Source organism: Cornus florida, unplaced genomic scaffold, assembly GCF_030987335.1.
Source record: "Cornus florida cultivar Cherokee Brave unplaced genomic scaffold, ASM3098733v1 CherokeeBrave_3.0.0_Hap2_Chr08, whole genome shotgun sequence".
Classification (NCBI taxonomy): domain Eukaryota; kingdom Viridiplantae; phylum Streptophyta; class Magnoliopsida; order Cornales; family Cornaceae; genus Cornus; species Cornus florida.
Window position 1 is genome coordinate 76,130,977 of NW_026775578.1, and position 21,451 is coordinate 76,152,427.

A 21,451-nucleotide genomic window follows, 5' to 3' on the forward strand; every position below is an offset into this window, starting at 1 on the left:
ATTTCTTTTGGGAAGATCCGGAATTATTCAAGTATTGCCCGGACCAAATCATCCGGCGATGTATTCCTGAAACCGAGGCCACAAGCATTTTAAATTTTTGCCATACTCTTGCTTGTGGAGGCCATTTCAGTGCCAAAAAGACCGCTAACAAAATCCTTCAAAGCGGATTCTTTTGGCCTACCTTGTTCCGGGATGCATACAATTTTTGCAAATCGTGTGAACGATGTCAAAAACTTGGATCCATGTCCCGAAGAGACATGATGCCCCTCACCAACATTTTAATTGTTGAAATTTTTGATGTGTGGGGGATTGACTTCATGGGACCATTTCCATCTTCTTATGGCTATGAGTACATCCTTGTAGCGGTGGATTATGTGTCTAAATGGGTTGAAGCCGCGGCTACCAAAACCGATGATCATAAAGTCGTGATCCATTTCATTCAATCTCACATCTTTAGTCGTTTTGGTACACCCCGAGCAATCATTAGTGATGGCGGATCTCATTTCCGAAATCGTTATCTCAAATCCGTCCTTGCTAAGTATTCAGTCATTCATAAGGTTGCTACACCTTACCACCCTCAAACGAGTGGTCAAGTAGAGATTTCTAACCGGGAGATTAAGCACATTCTAGAAAAAACGGTTAGACCGGATCGCAAAGATTGGTCATTACGGCTAAACGATGCACTTTGGGCTTACCGGACAGCTTATAAGACACCCATTGGCATGTCACCATATCGACTTGTCTTTGGCAAAGCATGTCATCTCCCGGTAGAATTAGAGCACCGTGCTTATTGGGCCGTAAAAAGGTTCAATTTTGATCTCAAACAAGCCGGCTCTAATCGTGCGTTGCAATTGAATGAACTTGAGGAATTGCGTAATGACGCGTATGAAAATGCAAAAATTTACAAGGCAAAGACTAAAGCTTTCCATGACAAGCACATCGTCAAAAAGTCTTTTGCCCCGGGACAGAAGGTCTGGCTTTTCAATTCCCGCTTGAAACTCTTTCCCGGTAAACTCCGGTCAAGATGGGATGGTCCATACATTGTCACTACCGTCTTTCCTCATGGAGCAATCGAACTTCATGATCCTGCAAGTGGATCACTCTTCAAGGTAAATGGCCAAAGGCTTAAGCCTTGCATTGACAGCACAATTCTAACCCGAAAAGTTGAGGAAGTCCCCTTGACGGATCCCATTTATGAGGAATAGTGCCTGCTCTAGCTTGGTCTAGCTATCGACATTAAATTTAGCAAAGCAAGGGAAGAAATTCTTTCGATGTTCCAAGCTTCCCTACCTTCTTAAATTGCTCGTGCCTTGAAATTTTCTGGGAAATGGTTTCGATAAGCCAAAAATTTGATTTTTCTAAAATGGTCTTCAGTTGTGTTTCGCAATTTTAGACTGGCCTCTTAGACCTTCTTAACTCTAATTTTCATTCCCGGAAATTTCTATCGCTTTTGAACAATTTCATAGGACCTATGGCATGCAACTCATGTGCACAACCTCTCCTTTTCAATGCATTGTTGAATCATGGTTCCTCAAAAAAATTTTCATGCATTAGAGAGAAGCTGCAAGGTTTGAAAAATTTTCATCCAGGCATTAGAAATGTTGAGCAATTTGACAATTTTTCCACAAATTTTCTATCCATGCATTGGAGAGGTGTTACATTTTGAAAAAAATTTCCAATTTGATCCATGCATTAGAAAGAAGTTGAAAAGTTTTCCAACTTTTTCTAAAAATCCATCCATGCATTGGATTGGAATAATGTGTCAAGTTTCAAATTTTCCATGCATGCCTTGAATTTAGGACTGACATGCAAATTTTCAAAAATTCTCTATGCTTAAAATTTTCATTTTTGAGAATTCTATCCCTTTTGCATCATGTTGAAATGTTTTAAGTTTGAAATTTTCATTTTTGAGAATTCTATCCCTTTTGCATCATGTTGCCAAAAGCTTGAAAATTTTCTTAAACTCATCCATGCATTGTGTGCAGTGCAAAGTTAAAAAAAAAAAAAAAAAAAAAAAAAAATTTCATCCATGCATTGGAATGGAATGAATTTGCAACGTTTAAAAAAATTTTTCTTCAGAAATTGCATTCAAGCTTTGTGTGATGTTGTAAAAGTTGTAAATTTTTCCATGCAATTTAAATTCATGCATGCATCAGTAAAGAAAAACATTTCCATGAAAAATTTCCAGAAAAATTTTTTTCCATGCATTTTTTTCCATCCATGCAAGCTCATGCATGGCCATGCAACAGCCTTCAAGCTCCATTCAAGGTTCAAGCACCACAAATCATGAGCCTGCTGCCTTCATTTAGAGCATTCTAGCTCCCAGTTGGAGTGCTCTAAGCTTTTTAGCCCATCTTCCGCAGCTGCATGCTACTGCCTCAGAATCGAGCACTCGTAGCCCAAGCTTCGAGTGCTCGAAGCTTCACCATTTGCTTGGCCAACTCACTGCTCTCATTTCGAGCACTCGAGCTTCCTCTTCCGAGTGCTCGAACTCCCTATGCAACCCACTCGAGCCTGCTGTCTCCATGCAGAGCACTCGCCCTCCCCCTTGCGAGTGCTCGAAGACTCCATCCCACTCAGCAAACCTCTCAACCTCCACCACCCTGCGTGCATGCCACCCCTCTCACCTCATCACCCCTCCCACAACCACCCTTCCCACCCTAACCAACATCATCCCACCTCTCTGCAACTCATAGAACCATGCACAACACCTTGCACCACCTCACCACCTCGCACACATAGAACCATGCAAGCAGCAACTCCAACCTCAACTCCTATCTCTCTCCTCAACCCAACGCACCACAACCCAAACCATCCACCTCCTCTCGGCATCTCTGCAGACAACCCCATCCACCCACCATCTCTCTCTAAACCATACCTCACCACCATTCAAAACCCACCAACCATGTTCAGCTTTCAGCTCACTCAATCCCAAGCCCTCGCAGCCATCCCATGCAAACCACACCCTGCATGCAAACCCTCAACTCTATCTCACACCATGCACACCAACCTTCCCCTCTCTCTCTCTTCCCAAACCAAACCATACATCCCCACCATGCATGCATGCATGCACGTCCATGCATGCATGCCACCTCTCAAACCCACATTCTCTCTCTCTCAACAACACACCCTCCAACACCCTGCACCCCTACCACCTCTCGGCCTCCACCCCTCACCACCCTCCTACCAACCATCCCAACCAACCTTCACAACCAACCTCAAACCCTCACACTGCTCAAACTTCGAGCACTCGAAGACCCAGCCTCGAGTGCTCGAACTCCCCTTCACACACCCGAGCCCCTCACCCAACTCTCTGCCCCCATTTCGAGCACTCGAAGTGGGCCTTCGAGTGCTCGAACCAAGCCTCTCTCTCTCTCTCTTTTAAAACCAAACCCCCTCACTCTCACTCACCCCTCTCGGCACCATCCCCACAACCACCTTACTCCCCTTGCATGCAAGCCCCATGCATGCACCTCAATCTTCCCTCATCTCCCATCATCCACCCTTACCATCTCTAGGTTTCTCACTTTCCAACACCCACAATGCATGAACCACCCCATGCATGCCCCTCTCGGTTTTCTCTCTTCAACCTCACCCACCTCAACCATTTTCTCCACCCACATCATCAACACCTAAACCAACCCACCCCTTCTCTCTCTCATTCCCACCACCCCATCATCTCACTTCCCTCTTCCTGCCTTTTTTCTTGCTCTCGGATACACTGAAATTCAGGTCTGTGTCCTCTTCATTTGTTTTTCTTTTCCTTTGTTCATTCATGGTGTTTTACACGGAGGATGGGCTAGTAATGTTGGAGTTTGGTTTTGTTGATGATTTGTTGTTGCTTTGTCAATGCTAGTGCTTGTTTCCTTGTTAAAAATTTTGGGTTTGCTCCTCCATCCCACTCACTTTCCTCTTCTCCTTTTTGTGGTGCACGCCAGGTGTTCGCTGAAATTCCTCAACCAAGTCCACCTCTCTAAATGTCTCGTGCCGGTCCTTCTCGCCCTCCTCGACCCTCTTCAGGTGCCCGTGCTGTCACTCGTGAGCGACCACGTGATCCTTGGGATCGCAAACAACTCAACTACGAACTCTCATTTCCGCTCACGGATGCCTTTGACATTCTACCCACAACTTCGTGGGCTGTCGCCGAATTGACTAACCGGCGTCTGCAGCACATTTGCGCACCCCTTGCCAGGGTTGCCTACCCCCGTGTAGTGCGCCTCTTCTACCAGAATCTCCAGTGCCCTGAAGAGCCACCCATTTCTCTCACTACATCCATTGACGGCACCGCCTATGCTTTCACTATGACTGACATCATTCAGGTTTCTGGTTGCCCCATTGAGTGCCCCGATGACATTGTCAATCGTGAGAATCTCCCTTTATATGAGGAGCCGGATACATTAACGGTGGCGCAGATTGCCGCTGCCATTTGCCCTATTGACGATCCTACTCGGCCCCGGTCTTTTATCCGCAAAACCAATCTTCCGGAACGCCTATGGTTCATTGACACTGTCTTCAAGCACAATGTTTGCCCTTTGGTGCACAGCACCGAGCGTCGGGGCCTCTTTCTGCAAGCCTTATATGCCATGGACCAAGGCCAATGGTTCTCCATCCCAGAGCTCATTTGGTCCACCTTTATGAAGTTTTGGCATGATGCTCATAATGCACGGGCTCCGCGAGTTGAAAATCGGAAATTGCCTTTGCCGTTTTTCATCACTCGACTCCTTCAGCACAAGGGTTTCGTTGTTCCTCCCCACGAACCAAGAGGCGACAAAATCAAAATTTTTACCCAGCGCCGGTGGATCAATGTTCTGAGCCATTCTAGTACCCCTCCGCCTCCTGCCCCCCTGTTCATCCACGCTCCACCTCCTCCTCCTTCTGAGGCAGTTTCCACCGCCGCAGCCACTGCGACGATAGAGCCTTCGGTCGACTCTCACCAGGACCAGGCTTTCATCCGAGCTTCCATTGCCGGTATTCATGCGCGACTAGATCGTTTTGAGCATTCTTTGTCCGCGTGCACTCAGGCTCTGTGTGAGTCTTCTTCACGTGCTGAGGAAGATCGTCGTCTTGCTGCTGAAGACCGCCGTGTCGCCGCTGAGGACCGTCGTTTGGCTTCCGCTGAACGGCGTAAGACTCAATCTCTCCTCCATTCCATCCTCGCCCGTTTACCTTCTGGCCAGTAGCTTGTTGCGCGTGTGGACCTTCTCTTTTGTTTCATCTGTACCTATTTCTCTTGTATATTTTGTTTTCCTTTTAAACTGTAAGAATTTGCTATGTATAGGTTACTCTGGTCGACATGATCCCTGTACAGTTCTTTTTGTCATCATGTAAACTCTTTATGCAATGCAAGTTCTTTATGTTCTGTTAATTTTCGATACATTCGTTTTCTGTCTTTATGCTTGTGCTATTAATATGTTTGTGGTTGTTTCTTTTGGTTCTTCATATTGCTTTCCAGGTTGCGCAGTCCGGTTCAAGTTTGGGGGTTTTTGTCTCCAAATGCCATTCCCTCCCCCGGGTATTGTTGTTCCTTTTGTACTCGTTGTCATTTTTGTCTCTCACTTGCATCCATGTCCACATTGAGGACACTGTGTCGTTTAAGTTTGGGGGTGCATCAAGCATTCTTGGCATATTTTTGGTTCCATAATTTTTGCTAAAGCAATGATAGTATAACTTGACACTTGTCGGAGATGAAACATATGTTTAATACCTTGTGTATAGAAGCAATTGAAAAATTTTGAAAATAAAGAAAAATTTGAGTTGAAATGATCATGTAAATACAATGTAGTCTGTATAAATGCCTCAATTAGATTCTTGCTGGATTTACACTCTTATAAGCTTCACAATGCACAGATGCACATTGGAAACTTAACTGTGAGGCATGCAACTTGATTGACCTTGACCTTGGCCTAGTTAATCTGATTTGATGAACCTGACAGATGGATACCTTTGGCATGTTTATTCAAAAAAAAAAAAAAAAAAAAAAAAAAAAAAAAAAAAAAAAAAAAAAAAAAAAAAAAAAAAAAATAATAATAATAATAATAATAATAATAATGACCAGTTGACGTTCGTAGCCTTTCCAGCTCGAGCTATTAAGCCCTAGGAGTGTCTCTACACTTAGCACCCTAAAGCCATCTGGTTTGGGAGTTGTTGGCCTAACGCTTGCTACAAGGGTTGGTTAGAAAGCTTAAGGGACTTAAACATTGCACGGTCATTCAAAAAAAATTAAACTAGTAATAAACATGGTTCGTTGGAGTTCGTAGCCTTTCCAGCTCGAGCTATTAAGCCCTAGGAGTGTCTCTACACTTAGCACCCTAAAGCCATCTGGTTTGGGAGTTGTTGGCCTAACGCTTGCTACAAGGGTTGGTTAGAAAGCTTAAGGGACTTCAGCATTGCACAACCATTCTATGTTTCGCTTATGTGTTGAAATAAATTGTTAACAAGCAACAAAAGTTGTCTTGAAAATAAAATCATGCCTTAGGGACTTCATGTAAAAGGGAATTCATTGACTTGAAAACTTGTACCTTGGAATTGGAAAAGAAAGTAAAAGCCGCATGTTGAGAATCCAATTCACTTTCACTGAAGCTAGAGTTGATTTCCATTCAAGAGATGATAATTGAGTTATTTATATAGACTTTGATGTTGATGCATGTATGTGGAAATGTATGTAGCCAATTTTTGTTTCAATGCTTCATATATGCAAGGTAGTTTTCCCAATGACCCCATCTCTAGTTTTTGTCTGTTTCAAGTTGTATTTGAGCTATGTATCTATCTCATTTTACCATGGAGAATATTTTTTGTAGTAGCATGCCCATGGTTGTCTTTTCTTATGTTTTTCATTGTAGTTTTGCTAAGGGACTAGCAAAATGTAAGTTTGGGGGTGTGATGAGCGCCGAATAATGTATATTCAAGCGCCCTAAATTACATTAACAAAGTCCAGTTATTAATTATTTTATGTAGATTAACTCCAATTCTATGTTTTTATGCATTTTCAGGTTCATTGGCCAAAATGGAACAAGAATAAGGCCTTGTGGAGTCTTGAGCAACAAAAGGGTGCCAATGCTGAATTCTGGCAGCAGTAGAGCCTGGTCTTTGCTTGCCATTTTGACCTTCCAAACTCGAGATCTGGACTTCCTTCATAACATGAAAGATTTAGAGCTCTGAATCAGCTTTCCAAAGCTTCAAGTGGTTCATCATTCGGAGTTCGGAGCAGAGAGTTATGATCTTCACAACAGAGGTGCGCAGAACTGCCTGGCAGCACTGATGTACTGCCTTTCTCCCCATTTTCGACCAACCAGACTTGAGATTTGGGTCTTCATCAAAACATGAAGTTTTTAAAGCACTGAATCAGCTCTCTAAAGCTTCAAACAGATCGTCATTCGGAGTTCGGGGCACAAAGTTATAGCAGTTTTCCCAAAATAGGTCAGCACTGAGCAAGAGGAGCATGTTACACATTGCACTAAGTTAGAGTGCTCGAAGTCACCAAGCGTGCGCTCGAAAATCAGGCAGAATGCCCTTCGGAAATGGCTCATTTCAGCCCACTTGCACATTGGATTCCTCAATGCCATCTTCCCTCTTTATGAAGTGGTTGGAGGTGTCCCTTGGAGGAGAGAGGGTATGGTTGGAGCATAAAAGGCTACCCAAAGGCCACATATATCATTAAGCTTTATCTTGAGCAAGAGAAAAGGAGAGAGAAGAGAGCAAGGAGAGGGTGTTCTTGAGTGCTACAGTAGGAGCTCGAAAATGGAGATGAGGATGATGCTTCTTCCTTCTTCTAGCTCACCAATGGGTAACTAAACCTCATCTAGGGAGGTGATGAAACCCCTCCCTTGTAAGCATGTGTTAGTATAGTTTATTTTTGGGGATTACAATGTATTTTTGATAGTCTTTCCATGGTCAAGAGCCTCATTTTTGTTGTAATGAATGTTGAATGTTTTAAATGATTATTGTGAGTTATTCATCTTGTCTTGGATGGTTGCCTTTCTTAATCATATTGCTTGCACTTCCATGGTGACAATGGAAGTTAGATCATGGAATGGTTTTAATGGCATGGAGTTGGAGAACCTAGATAGTTCATGGCTTAGGGTTTCCCTTTTGATGGGCTATACTTGATTCTTAGCTTTATGTGCATTCACCATTTAAATTAGGGCTTGATAATCCTTGGCTTAGTAAGCATGTTCTAAGCTACATTTTAGTTTAGGTAGTTGATCATGTGAACCTTTGATGGTTTATTCTTGCCTTTCTAATTAAATGAACTTCTTAAGGATATTATAGCAACCTAGTATTGTTATGTATCATGACTATCATATATGTTGTTTTCCCCTTAAATTAATCTTAACCTAGCATGTGTATAGGGATGGAGGTGGATTCATTTCTCTAGCCTTCTTTACTTGTACTTCACTCCCTTGAATTCTTGCAATTTATTGTTTTATGCACTTTTAATTTCCTAGCTTAAGTGACATCCAACAAAACCTCTATACACCCTTCATCATTCTAAGAATGATTCTAGACATTTAGGTTGTATTAGACTAGCGTAGTCCCTGTGGTTCGACTTACCCGACCAATAGCCCTATTTTACAATGATTCGTGCTATTGCGAAGGTTGATGTTAATTGACCAACCGATCAGTATGCATAACTCAAAGAATGAGTTCTTGCTTTATTGATATGGATCGCTCTCTCTAGTAAGTAGTTTTTCAAGACTAGCAGAGGAGATTGAGCAAATGAGACTGGAACAATATGTTTCGGCATATGAGAGCCTCATATATGCCATGGTCTATACCAAACAGGACATCCGCTACATAGTAGGGATAGTCAGTAGAGATCAGTCCAATACTAGACTTGACAACTGGTCTATTGTGGAAAATATCATTAAGTACCTAAGGAGAATCAATGATATCATACTCATTTATGGATGTGATGATATGGTCCTAGTCAGGTATGCTAGTTCTGATTTTTAATCAGAAGTAGATACTATGAGGTTCATGACTTAGTGTATGTTCACTTAATGGAAGGGAAATCAGTTGGTAGATTGTCAAGCAGATTTCAACTGTTGACTCAAACCTGCAGGTGGAATATATTGCAGCCTTAAAGGTGGCAATATAAGCCTATTGGTTTGATCTCACTGATTTAGAGGTTGTGGAGCATACTAGCCTGCCTATCGAGCTATATTGCGACAATAGTGCAGAAGTAGTCCAAACCAATTACCCAAGGTTCCATAGATGAACAAAATACACTGATAGGAAGTATCATGTTCTACATGATATTGTCCGGCAAGAAAATGTACTTGTAGCTAGAACATTGCATTGGAACACAACTTTGTTGATCCATTATCAAAGGTGTCATTGATCAATAATTTTGATCATCATCTGGGTAACATTGGAGTTAGGTGCAATTTGAATTGACTATGAGGGCAAGTGGGAGCTGTTGGGATTTATATGCCCTGGCATAGCAAATTCCTGTTTGGATTAATTGACATATGTTCCTGACGTTTCTGAAATATTTATGTTTTATACAATTGGTGAATTTAATGTATTATATTTCGATTCACTATGAAATTGATAGTGTCCATGTAATTACAAGAAATATTTATATATATGTATGTGATGGCAATCAATGCATGATATATAAATAGTAATTATAAATTGTTCATAGTCGGTAATTATGGATGGACTCATAATTAATTAAGACTTGAACAGGATCCGCGTTAGGTTGAGATATATTGCGAGAGCCGTCGTATGCAATTACTCCCTATCACCGTCATGGCATTTGACTCTTAAGCATGAGAAAAGTATAGACTCTTTTATTAATTAATAATTACTTTGATTTGTTCGGCGGATTCTTCGGGATCCTTAGACCGACACTTCGGGTAGTTATGTAATTAATAGTTAGAGGGTTATATTTTCAATATTTGCATCATTGCTACTTGTATTTATTTTGTATTGATTATGGTTGATCACAAAGTAAATTCGAAGGCCTTCGTATGATTTTAGACAAAATGATTTATTATATATTTATTTATTAAATTATTATTTTTGTCGAACAAATGTTTTATTGTGATCGAGCCAGAAATAATCAAAGGTACCAAAATAAATATATTAATTAAGTAGTCGGATTGATGGCATTATTTATCCGATAACTAATTATGCATAGAGGGGTCAAAGTGCAATATTGACTTAGAGGTTATTTATTATTTAATTGGAGTTCAATTAATTTCTTTTAGTGGAGTAGAAATTAATTTATGAATTAATTGAATTGGGTCCTTGGACCGGGCCAATTATTAATTCATTGTAGCCAATAAAATAATAAGCCCAATGGATTCTCACTCATAGCCCAACTTGATATTGGAATCATATTAGATTTGAGACATGTAAATTAGAGATTGAGAAGGATTAGTTGTTTCCTTTTCTTTACCTTTATGTTGCCTATAAATATACATGGTCTATGTATATTTTAGGGGTGATTTTGATGAGAGGAAAAAAGGAATAACTTTTCTCTCTCTAGAAAATTAGGGTTTATGTTCTCATCTAATGGAGGCTCCCACAAGCCTAGTTTTTCAAGGTCATTCATGGAGGCTTATGAGTGATTCCTAAAGGCAAAACAATTACCAAGAAGACGGAGATTCAAGGAGAAGGCATCTTGCTAAGGGATCTACAATAAGTGAGAACATTCACTTTAGAGGAAAGTTTTAAAGGTTTACTCAGACCTTTGATGTAAGTATTCAATCCATTAATTGAATGATACATCATATTTTTATTTTTGCATAAAATCCCTCGAAAAGTTTTTAAAACTTGCACGTTTCCCAACAATTGATCCACAGGTTTATGATAAATTAGAGTCATCAGCCATATTCCTGACCCTTGGACATTGATGTTCGATGGATCAAGCACGGCCGATGGAGCAGAGGCAGGTATTGTTATCATTTCACCAATAAATAGAAAGAATTCTTTTTCATTTTTCTTGGATTTTAAATGTTCAAATAATCAGGCCGAATATGAAGCACTTATAATCAGCCTAGAAATTTTAATTGAAATGGCTGTTGGTGATGTAAAAATATTTGGAGATTCAAACTTGGTACTTAGCTAAATTACTGAAGATTTCAAATGCCTAAGTTAGCAATTAAGGTCGTTTCATTCTATGGCTACTTCATTGATGAATCAATTTAATAATGTTCAACTTAAGTTCTGGCCAAGAGGACAGAATAAAGAGGCCAATAACATGGCCCAAGCAACCTCTAGAATGAGAGTACTAGTTAGAATGGAAGATCAGTTGATAAAAATAACATGAAGATCCTTGCCATCGGCCGAATTAAGAAATACCATGGTGGCTGATTCATGAGTAATTGATATAGAAGATCTGGCTGATGATGATTGGAGGATACCATTTATAATGTTTCTCCGAAATCCAAACATTAAAGTTGATAGAAGTATCAAGAGAAGAGCAATCAACTTTCTACTCCTTGATGGGGATCTATACATAAAAGACTTTAAAGATGGACTCCTACTATAATGCATAAGTAAAGAAGAGTCACTTCAAGTTATGGTCGAGGTAAATGAAGGTAGCTGTGGAGCCCACCAAGCAGGAATTAAAATGAGATGGCTGATTCGAAGGTATGGATACTATTGGCCAAGAATGAGAAAAGATTGCATAGATTATGCAGAAGGGTGTCAGGTTTGTCAAAAACATGGGCCAATTCAAAATGTACCAGCAAAAAAATTACAGCCAATAATCAAATTAGGGTCGTTCAGAGGATGGGGCCTTGACCTCATTGGTAAAGTGAATCCACCATCAAGCGAAGGCCATCATTGGGTGATTGTTACCACGGATTATTTTACTAAATGGGTTAAGGCCAAAGCTTATAAAACGGTTGATCAACAAATAGTGATTAACTTCATGGAACAACATATTGTCCACGGATTTAGAATTCCAGAAACACTTGTTTCAGATAATGCAACAATGTTTAGGGCAGCTGATGTGTTGCAATTCGGCCACAATATGAATATCCATATGATAACCTCTACACTATACTATGCCCAAGCAAATGATCAGACTGAGTCCTAAAATAAAACTCAATAGAGATCATTGAAAAAAAAATCAAGGATAAGCCAAGAAGATGGCATGAGACTTTATCTGAGGCTCTTTGGGCTTATAGAAATTAAAAAAGAACAGGCACAGGAATCACACCATATATGTTGACTTATGGACATGATGCTGTTTTGCCTATGGAAATGAAGGTTAAATCGGCCAGAGTTGCATTCCAAAATAATCTAACTCCGGCTGATTATACTCAAGCAATGTTGACATAATTGGAAGACTTGGATGAAGTCAGGTTGGATGCTTTGGATTACATCATAGCTCACAAAAAGAAGGTAATGAGGATCTACAACAAAAGGGTAAAGCCTAAGTCTTTTGCCGAAGAAGATTTAGTGTGGAAAGTTGTTCTGCCAGTAGGTAAGGTTGATAGAAAATAAAAGAAGTGGTCTCATAAATAGGAAGGGCCATACTTAGTCCATCAAGTCCTAATTGGAGGAGCATACAGGTTGAAGTATTTTAGTGGCCGATTGCATGATTACCCCATTAATGGCAAGTACCTTAAGAGGTATGTGCTAACAATCTTTGAAAAGGAAAATTAGAATTAGCTAGTACCTTTGGCTGACCATGTGTACCTTTATGTAATAAATTCGGCCTATTTATAGGTTGATTTAGTTGTTTAAATAAAAAGAAAATTCTTGCTGAAGTACTGGTGTTTGTTTAACAAAAGTGGCCATTTATTTATTGAAGTATAAAAGAATTACGTCATTTGAGTTCATATACTAAAATAGCCACAAAAAGGGTCCCATTGAAAAAAGATATACATGTTTGCAAATTTTTCCTTGAAATCGGCCCAAATCACTAAGGATCGATTAAAGGCAACCATAACTTGTCTATTTCATTCTTCTAAGTTTGGTAACTCTTCACAAAGATTTGCATGCTCGTGAGCAAGGTCTTGAACTTTAAACTGCAATGTGGTAGCCTCAGCAGACAAGATGGCCTTACGAGCATGAATCTAGTCAATCTCTTGTTGGAGGACTCTCTCTCTCTCTTCAAGACTGATGAATTCTTTGTTCACTCGGTCAAAGGTAGAAGCTTCGGTCAATAACTGATCACCAAAAGTATCTTCCTACTCTTGCTCTTGTTAAACTGATTAATCGATTCATTGGCCTGAAAAATCTCATTAGCCAAAGTTGGCAGTTGACCTTTGAAAGTAGCAATGGTGGCTTGTAGGTTGACTAGGAAGTCTGGATATTGGCTGAGTGTGGTAAGAAAAGCCGTGAGTTCAATCTCAAATTGTGGAAGATCAGCATTATCTCTTTGCAAAATTTCAACCAAAGCTTTTTTGGTTTCTTCGATGGTTTGTATTGGAACACTGGCTGAGGTAACTGGAGTTGTTCCTGAAGATTCACTCTCTCTCTCTTCAGTCACTGAAGCTACCACATCTTTGAAGAAATTACTTAAGGCCAGAAGGGAGGAAGCAGGAGCTTTTGGTGTAGGAAATGAAGGAATTTTTTCATGAATAACCTGTAAATATGGAGAAAAGGTTAAACGTCTAATTTTTTTAATTTGAATAAAAATTATAGGTATGAGGTAGTCAATACTTTGGATGATTCGGCCATAGATACATTCAAGGGTTGCTAATAGCTGATTACTGGTGGAAGAAACTCTGGCTGAAGAGCTGTGCTGTCTCCTTGAGATGAAGGTTTGGCAGGAGTGACTTAAACATTAAAAGGTACTTCAATGGGTTCATGAAAATCCTTCAAAGGGCTGAAATTCCTAACTGGGTTATAGACCAAGTTAAGAAGAGGAGATTGCTACAAAAGAAAGTCCAATGATGTTATTAAAAGTGATAAAGGTTAAAAAGCTTAGGTAAAATTATCATTACCTCCTTTTCATCTGAAGAATGATCATAAGGATCATCAGCCACATTGATTACAGGGTCATCAGCCAATTCGATTACAGGGTCATCAGCCACATCCTCTGTTGGCTGAGGACTTGCTTCAACCTTGGGTTTTTTTACCTTTGTTAAACTTTATCCTCTCTAAAGTCCCATGGGCAGTGGATTTCTTTCTTTTTCCCTGAAGAAGGAAATTTTATTAAAGATTGTCTCAGCAAAAAACAATTTTGGCCAAAAATCAGGTCTCAATATCGGCCAAGTATTTCAATAATACGGCCGATATGATTATTTTACTAAAAGTAAAAGTTTTTTAGGCTTATAAGCATAGTCTTTTACCTTGCCCACAAGTGGAAGAACTAGAGGAACATTAAGGAAGGTGGCTGATTAAGTTTCTGCAGGCTAAGGAGGTTGATTGGAGGAAATTTCATCATCCTGAGGCTCAACATCCTCTGGATTAAGGGAGGCTGATAGAGTTTCATTATCTGAATCTACAAAAAAGGGTAAGATAGTTTAGTCTAAAGCTTCTAATATACATATGTATGAAAATAAAGGAAGATGATACCTTTGAGTAGGCTGGCTGTGGCTTTGCCCTTAGCTTTTCTCTCTTTGTTAATCCTTGTTGGAGCATCTATTGGCTGAGAGAAAGGAAGTTTCTTAGCTGTTTGTTTCTTGCCTTTGTGAGGATATTTTTGAGGCACTTTCTTTGGAGTAACAACCCAAGTGATTATGAAAGCTCCTTCGAAGGCAACATATATGAACTTGAACGATTCTAGGATTTTGATAATAAGGGACTAGCATTCAGCCGTCCTAGTAGAAGCAATATAAGAAGACCACCATTGGTCAAAACTAGAATCTGAGGCTGGGTTTTTGATGAAAGATTGGAATTTGAATCCAGCTTGCAAACTAGAGAACCGAGAGGATACATTTTGAACATAAGAGTCATCCGGGAATACCACACGCCGATGAAAGTTTTTATTAAAGGAAAGATAAGGAGGCATGGGAGTCATTTGGGTTAGGCCGAATTGCCTAGTAAGCTAACTAAGGTTATAGAATTCAACTCCAACCTTTGAATTCACTGTCCCTAAAAGACCAGTATTGAAATGAAGAACCCTTAAAAGAAGAAAATTGGCCCACATGGCCGAAAGCTCATCATAAGTCTTCTTTGTAGATACTCCTTGATGAGGAGTTAGCCATCGAGGGGCTTGAGAACAATGGGAAAATGGAAGAAATTGGCTTATAGTCCTGTGCTCGCAACCAGAGTAGAAGAAACTTAAACAATCTCCAAATGAGTGAGATTTGGGAACGGCTAATGCATAACTCACAGAAAGAAGTAGGTCATTGGCCGAAGGCCTTACCACAAGCCCTAACTCAGGAAAATAAACTTGTAACCAAATTTGAAATAGCCAAAGGGGGCCACCATAACGTCCAAAGTTGGAGATAAGCAGGTCATAAATTCCCCTGTATAAATAAGAAAGGACCAAAGGGGCTAAAGCAAGGGGTTTACCTCTGGAAAAAGCAACGGCCACATAGATGTAATCTTTGGTAACTTGAAAGGCCGGCATATACAGAAGGAACTTGTTCAGCCAAGCTAACAAGAAAGCAATATGCTCGACATCATTTATAGGAACACGAGGGTCCATGGTGGAATTTAAATACTTACCATAAGAAGACTCGAAAGATTTGGTTCCAGTTTGTTTAGAGGGGAAAATGAATGGAGGATCCTCCTCTACCAATAAGCTGCTCACATCAATCCCAAACGGCTTAAGGCCGGTTGAATAGCATATGTCTTGAATGGTTGGAGCCATCATGCCACACTTCAAGTGTAAGAAGTTGGTGGTGGTTGACCAATTGAACATAGCCGCTACTATTAGGGCCCTGTCTTGAGCAATATTGGTTTTGCTCAGTTAGATGGCGTCATAAATACCGCAAGCCTTCCACATCTCTCCTTTTACAGCCCCAACCTGATCGACCCAATTGATCCAAGCATCATTGGGGATATGCCATATCCTAAAATGAAAATGTGACAAACTACCATTTTCATTAGGAGGGAAAGTTTGAAGAAACAGAAGCACATCGGCTGAGGGGTAGAATGGCGATATGAATGCAGGAGCTTCATCAAGAAAGGCAGGACCCGAACCCTTGAAATTAGTGCGAAGATCTATGAGAGTATTGAGACAATACTTATAAGAAGAAAGGGTTTTTAGGGATTTCTCGATGATATTGCCATGAGTTGAAGGATCTAAAGGTTGAGGGGCTGAGGTAGAATCAGTCGATTTGGTTTTCTTAGGAGCCATGGAAGATTATCAAGAGGAAGAATGTTGGTTGTCGTGAACTGAAAGGAGGAACTTTAGAGATAGTGATTTAAGGAAGGAAGAATGATTTTAGGGTTTTTTGAAAAACACGGAACTAAATACTAGTTGAATGTAATGATAGGATATATCTAATCACTGCTTTAATTGGGAACTGATAACCATTAAGGCAGGTGGTTAGGTAATAAAAAGAGTTATTACTGAAAATTTGAAATTCAAGTTTTGGCCGATTAAAATTTCAAAAGCCTTTTATCTTAGGTGATAAGGGCATTTGAAATTTAGGGGGCATTTGTTGGCACCAAAACTTGGCAGCCACCTTAGCAGTGTCGTGGACCAGTGAGGAGCCAACTAGTGTTTAGTATGGTTCCAAGAAAAGACGGCCAATTAAGAAACAAAAGGAGAAAATATAGGAATTCAGCCACCTTATCCAATAAGGTTGTTGCTGAAATTTGGTAACTAATATTTGGATTAATTCAAATATTAAGTTTAAACTGGGACACTAGAGATCTAGCTAAATTAAAATCCCTATGAAATAGGGATTTAATTGGAGAAGAAATTCCAACAAATAAAGAGAAGTCGTATGAATTCAAAAGTTATAAAAGGTTATTTAGGCCATTTAAGGGAAGTAATTCAGCCCAGCTTAAAGAAAGGGGTTGTTAAAAATTAGCAACTTCTTTAGCAACCTTTCAGCAACAATTCGACAATTTGTATTTGACTAAATCAAGGAGAGTCTTCAGCAAGTATTTTCGATTGAAGTCAAGTGAAGCAAAACGAGGCAAGACGTAGAAGATTACTCGGTTGTGGCCTAGTTTGAGTAACAAAGTGAAGAAAATCAAGGGAAAGAGGATTTTTAGAGCAATTAATTAGGGAATAAGTTGATTTAAACTTTTATAAATAGAAGTATTGTATTCTTTCCAATTTGTCCAGCACCACCCACAAAACATGAATCAAAATTCATTCAATTGATTCTACGTCATCTTATCAATTCTTTATTTCTTTTGTCCAAATGGCAATTTTCAATCAAAGAAATTAAGTTCAAGTAACTTACTCTTCTTTTGTAATGTTTTAATTATGCTATTTACATTATCAGTCATTTGTTTCATGCAAACGGATTCAATGGCCAATCTTTGATCAGATTCGCGTCATGTTAATTCAGCCAGTTTATTTCATTCATTTACATTCCATGTAATTTCCATTCAGCCATTTCCTTTATTGTCATTTCAATTCAGTCGTTTATTTTTCATGCTATTTTAATTCAGCCTTCTTTATTTACCGTCAATCTAAATTCAGCCCTTTCATTTAAATTACTTACTTTAGTAATTGCATTTTTATTTCTTTTAAACACCTTAGATAAAAAGTCATTGCACTAAGGCATAAAAGAACCTTGCTGGGAGTTCTTATTAGTCACTCTCCCACACATTCGCCTAAAAGTCAGCCATCGAAAAAAGGGATAGGCTAGTGTTCATTTCATAATTTTGAGTATTTTATACAAATACTCTGGCATGCCCGCAAGAGTCCATCGACCAGCTTAAAAACTGCTTGAACAGTAATAAAATAAAATAACATATAATTTAGGAAAATGATTTCACGGGGTTGATAAAATTGTCTCCATCTTTTTTCTGGACCAAAAAAACCCAATAAAACTTGCCACGTCATAAAAAAATGTGCACATGTAAGTAATTTAAAAAACCTACCCTTCTCCCCCACCTTCTCTCAATTATTGCTAAGGATGGCAACGGGGACGGGTTTGGGCAGGTGTACCCTCCCCGGCCCCGCAATAGTTTAAAAACCCCGCCCTCGTCCCCACCCAAAACCTCAAAAAAGGGAGAATTTTCCATCCCATCCCCGTAACCGTTTAACATTTTTACCCCCGCGGGTACCTACCCCGCCCTGTTTAAGACTATAATTTATTTTTTGTTGAAATAGATTTGCTCTATTTTTTTTCCCTCATCTTCAATTCTTCACCATTGCAACTTTCATTTTAATCAAATTCATTTGTTACTTTAATATTGTTATATAGGGTACTTAATATATATTGGTAAATATATATACTATTGAAATAAAGGTACTTGAGTAATTTACCTATCTAAACGGGGCGACGTCCCCCTGCCCCGTCACCAAGCCTGCGCGAATTTTTATTATATGAAACTATTCCTGCCCGTATAAGCAAAACGGTGCCCCAAAACTGCCAAAAAGGGGGCGGGGCAGGGAGGGTCAAATTGCCATCCCTCAGCAGTAGAATCAGCCAGTGAGAGCATCACCTTAACCACCGCCAGCCACGGCACCACCAAAAATCAACCCTTCTCTTAATCGCTACTCTCTATGTTTACCCGTCACTACAACCACCGGCAACCACCGATACGCTCTCTCTATATATTTTTGGTTTAATGATGGTAGATTTTGAGTTTAATGTATATAACAGTAAGTGTGCTTATATATATATATTGAGTAGAAGGGTTGAATGTGTTTGGTAAAACTAGTGTTGTATATGGGTTGTCTGAAACTCGGGACTGTGTGTGGTTAATTTAGAAATGAATCTTGTAAATGAAGATAGGTCATGTAGATGATAAGTCTTATTTGTGAATTCTTGTCTAATTCTACGGTTGGTTAATTACAAGGTGGGTTTGGCCGTTGGACAGAATCTAAAAATGTGAAAGTTTAAGAAGAAGAATTTAATTTCCATCAAAGAACAAGGACCATCTAGAAATTTCTCGCATAAAAGAGTTGCACTATTGATATGTAGAGAACCAAGTACATAGTCCGGAAACTATTTGTGTCGACAAATCACAAAGCGACATAAAAAAAAAAAATAAAAAAAAAAAAACTTATTTACAATCACATAGATTTAACACATTTGCTTTAGGTCGTTTCATGATCGACGGTCCGAAAAATAACTGGTACAATGACATACTTAGCAGTTACCAATGGCTGTTTCCATGCTGATATCTAGGAATAACCGTTTTAGTTGGGGTTGGGGCTTGGGTTTGGGTTTGGGTTCAATGTTTCGGGTTCACTCTTGTGTTCACGGCCTTGGACCTTGCTGTTGTTGCATACTATTTGGGCCGCCTGTTGTTGGGCTGCTTGGCCCCAAGGTCATGTACATTTTTATACATATATAATATTGCTTAAACATTCGCCTTGCTCGTATTGCAAATTAAATCTTAGGTGCTGAAAAAAATAGCAAACAACCTTCAGGTGACTTGTTTTTATATATACACAGACGTATATGTGTATATGTGTGTGTGACTCTGCGTATATATATAAGAGAGAGAAAGAGAGGGCTGAAAGATGATTAAAAGAAGTGTTATTGCCTCTTCAAAGTGTAGATATGGTGGTGCTGTCTCTCTTCATAAAGGTATCCGTAAGTCTGCAACTTCTCTTAAGCATTGTGTTAATTTCTGCATTGATTATCCATTTGCTTGCAACAATTTAATGGCTTCGTTTCATTCCCAAACTGGTAGTCAAACCCGATTTATGCAGACTGTCAGAAATCAATTCAGATTTGAGTTCACAAACCTTATGTAATGTTGTGATATATATGTATATATATATAATTAATGTTAAAAAAAATAAGGCAAGTGGGCCCCACCCATGTTATAAACACACAAAAGGTCATAAGGTCATTACACGAGTCCACCTTTCTCTCTCTCTCTTGCTGTAACCAGACTGCTCTCGGCAGTTTCCATTTTTTTTTTTCTTTTTGCAACTTCAAACCTTGATCTTGCTTTTTCCTTTGGGAATTTGGTAGAATATTGTGAAGCAAAGTTGTTGAGCTCTTCGAGGCCGTTAATTTGATAGGAGCCAATCATCATTTGGTGCACTCTAGAGAGTTCAAAATTCTAGGGTTCTTGGGCTCAAATTGGGGGTTTTCATCAATTTGAGGTAGGGGTGTTCTAATCTACAATTTCTTGACCTTTGGTGAATTTTTCCCCTTAAATTTGATTCTAAGTATGCTAAATTTTAATTAATTAACTTGTTGTTGTTGTAGTTCTTTATAATTACAATGATAATTGTGCTCCTTATATTATTTGAGTTCATATACATATCTATTTTCATTACAGTAAATGAGCATGCTTAGTGTTTGATGTGTTGTATGTTCCATGATTATTGATTTATTTATTGTCTTGAAGAAAAATGGATGCTATGGTTATAAATAAATAAATAAATAAAGGAAAGGAATGTTTAGAAATTTTCATTAAATTGTGATGATGATGTAAATGGAAATGTGTGAAAACATATAGTTAAATTAATGATTTGAAGCAAGAAGCATTCATGCATCCATTGGGAAAGAGAAAGGGGGAAAAATAATTGTTAGAACAAATAAAATTGTTTTGGGGAAAATATTTTCTAAAAGTGTTGCGAAAACCGGACCCCTAGGATGCGCCTAGTGGTCCGTGATGTTGGTGTAGTCTAGAAGGGAATGTAGTTGAGTTAACTAGGCCCGATGCAACGCCTTGGAGGTGCCTTGTGGTCGTGGATAGTTAACCAACCTTCCTTTCGTGACGCCATGGAGGTGCCTTGGGTCGGACTACACTAACGGTTTGGTTGTTGAAACGGAATTATTTCGGAAATGGGGAGTGACATTTGCATAACATTGCACTTCATGACATCGTGGTAAATTTGTGATTGGTTGATATTTGTTATATACTTGTTATTGTGGTTGAGAATGTGCGTTTCCCGATAACATGATCCCGTTCACTTTTTATCTATTCATTGCATGGATTCACGGGAACATAAGAAGTGTGTCTTAGACACTTCCTACTGAGTTATGCTCACCCTCTTATTTTTAACATTTTTTTCAGGATATGGAAAAGAGATGGCGGACGACGGTCCACCACAGGTTTAGATGAGCTTGAAGACCCATTCTATTTTGTTATCTTTTGTATTAGACTCTAATATTTTGTAAATGTAATATTAACTACCTTGTGACACTTTAGTTTAATTAGTATAATGTTGTAAGCTATGGACTTTTAATTCTAGCTACATTTTATGGACTGTAATTTGATGTAACTTAAGTGGGTTCCATGTTTGGATGAGATGGAAGAACGGGACTTTTATATGTATGTAACCATTTTGAGAATGTAGTATAATATTTGAATTGTGCGTTGGGACAGGATAAGTTAGATTTAAGGCCCAGTGAGACCATTGCATTTATTTTTGTATTTCTACAGGTTGTTGAGGGACATTTTCTACGAAAGTCATGCCGAAATTTTTATAGAT

The 21,451-nt window shown here is 39.1% G+C and overlaps 1 long non-coding RNA gene across 1 annotated transcript; it reads left to right on the forward strand.

Annotated features, from left to right (window-relative positions):
- Positions 1 to 19,841: 19,841 nt before the first annotated feature.
- Positions 19,842 to 21,294, forward strand: LOC132268695 (uncharacterized). Its single transcript, XR_009469343.1, has 2 exons — positions 19,842 to 20,113; positions 21,034 to 21,294. It is a non-coding gene; the product is annotated as an uncharacterized LOC132268695 (long non-coding RNA).
- Positions 21,295 to 21,451: the final 157 nt, after the last annotated feature.